At 34.5% G+C, this 2,576-nt stretch overlaps 1 protein-coding gene across 2 annotated transcripts in view; it reads right to left on the reverse strand.

The window, feature by feature from the left end:
- LOC107746776 (gastrula zinc finger protein XlCGF8.2DB-like) overlaps positions 1-2,576 on the reverse strand; it is a 19,729-nt gene that overhangs the window by 5,486 nt on the left and 11,667 nt on the right. The gene's annotated exons all lie outside the window — the stretch shown is intronic.

Here is a 2,576-nt window from a genome sequence, read left to right on the forward strand (position 1 = left end):
AAAAAAAAAAAAAGACATTAAACAACAGTGTCATGTCAGATCTTTCTCTCTCTATATCAGTTCTGCTCAAAAGTGCGCTGGAGAAGATGAAGTAAGTGGCTTTACCTTGTTCTGCTTGAGTGCGCTCTTCTCCTTCATGTGTGGACAGTCTTTCCCCGTCAGCACTGCTTTAATGTCCGACACGGGAACTGTGGGTCAATGACAGTGAGTCTGAATACACTGTGCAACACGTGATGTGAATAATATTCAGTGGTTTTATGTCACGTAAGTGCGCTCACTCTTATCGGTGAGCAGTTCAAACGGCACTTCACCCTGCGGAGACTCGTCCAGATCTCCGTAGTGCAGGACCTTGTGATTTAACGACAGACGGCAGAACCAGAACTTCTCTGTGAGAGGAACCAAAGATCATTAGAAGAGGAAACTCACATTACAGAAGAATAGCGCAGAAGCGGCTGTCATGGGCAGATGTGAGCTTTCGGCACCTTGTCTCCGTCTGTTGCCGAGTTTGCGAAAGCAACTTCCCTCACACAGACGATTGAGTCGCTGCTGTTTGATCAGCTCCAGAATCTCTGGCTGGATCCGCTCACGCAGCTCACTGACAATCAAGAGGAAACACACTTGAGACCAGCTGATCCTCAAACTCAGATAAACTCAAATGAGCATTTGGATTGGTTGGTCGCTCCTCCTCAGTACTTTTGCCTTGTTTTCCAGTGCAGGTGTCTAAAGATTCTTAAATCAAGATCCATTTACCCGAGAAGCAAAATGACAGAAGATAATAAGTCTTGTTTTTTGCTAAACTGGTCAAAATGAAGTGAGTTTTTTATTAAATCAAGAACAAATATCTGCCAGTGGTCTCAGAAAAATAACCTTAATTCAGTTAAGTAATTTTCATAACCCACTAACAGATATTTGTTCTTGTTTTAAGAATAACCTCACTTCATTTTGTTCAATTTCTCAGAAAACAAGACTCAAGACTGTTCATCATTTTGCATCTCTAATATCTTGATTTAAGCAGTGTTGGAAAGTTACATTGGAAATGTAATCTGTTACAGATTACAAGTTACCCTATTTAAAATGTAATACATAGTGTAACTATTTCAATTACTTCATTAATGTAACTGATTACATTTGATTAATTTTTGATTACTTTTCTAAATTTCTAACAAATGTTTTCAACTGTTAATCATTTTCAAATATTTAAACCAGGCAGGGTTAACCTTGCAGTAACACTCAACACTAAACTCAAGATTATAGCATTTTAATTTTAAAGCACAGCCACCACAAAATCAGACTTATCGCCTCTTTTTACTTTCAAATCGTTATGATTTTTGATTTTAAAATTTTCAGCACTGAAACACATTTTTATCACTCGCCATGGTGGCAGCTCTTAAGACAGGTTGTAGCCTAAAGCTTTCAGCAGCAATGTGGATTGATGTAATTGGCAAATGTGGTGCGCTGCAAATTCAAACAAGAGAACCAATCAGAAGCATCAGAACAGCATTGCTTTACTAAACAGCCTTTAAATGGCTGGAGGCATCGTGCACATCAAAAACAGGCAAAGCAACAAATGAATATTATTCAACATATCCTAGCTTTTTACAGAAAATATTCAGATGTAACACCCTTTGTAATCGTTACCATTTTCATAAGTAACAGTAATTTAATTACACATTTTTTTCTCAGTAACTGTTACTCCCCAACACTGGATTTAAGGATGTTTAGGTATTTGAATTGGAAAACAAAACCACTGAGAATGAACATCATTTTTGTAGTGCATGCAAGATTTCATGCCATGACTATGAGTTTAATACTTTCTGCTCTGATTTAAAACCTTTTAAGGCCTTAAATTGTGGAAGGGTAGACCTTTTTAAGACCCATAGAAACCCTGTAATGAGAAACTATGCTTCTAATCACAGGTTGAGAGTTGTAGGTCCAACCCCACATCGCTCCATTTCATGCTTACTTTTAAAATCATAAAGACCTATAATTTGGTTTAATTTCCTCAATGCATTAGCGGTTTATAACTCAGGCATGTGATCAGCTAGAGACAAAAAGGAAGGAAAATCTGACCATGCCCCAAGTCACGCCCACAAGCCACGCCCCCAGCACTTATTATTAAAAATATATATTTTAGCACATTAAAAGATATCTTATATATTACATAGATATCTTATATTGTAATGATACATGCTATTGTCCTGTAATAAAATAAAAAGCAGCATTTAATGATCATGATTACTATAATATATTCTAGTACTTTATTATATTATATTATATTGTTAAGTATATAGAATTGATATTATTATTAAAGTACCTGCCAAAAGTTTGGAAACATTATAATTTTTTTTTACATAAATATCTTCTGCTCATCAAGGCTGAATTTATTTGATCAAAATAAAGTAAAAAAAAAACAGCAATATTGTGAAATATTATTACAAATTTTTAAAAAAAGTTTTCAATTTTAATATATTATAAAATGTAATGTTATTCCTGTGATTAGAATTTTATAAAGTTTAATGAACAGCATTTATTTGCATTTATCAAATATATTAATTACATTTGTTAAATTTGTTAAT

This window comes from Sinocyclocheilus rhinocerous, unplaced genomic scaffold (genome assembly GCF_001515625.1).
Source record: "Sinocyclocheilus rhinocerous isolate Xijiao unplaced genomic scaffold, SAMN03320098_v1.1 scaffold4304, whole genome shotgun sequence".
Lineage (NCBI taxonomy): Eukaryota > Metazoa > Chordata > Actinopteri > Cypriniformes > Cyprinidae > Sinocyclocheilus > Sinocyclocheilus rhinocerous.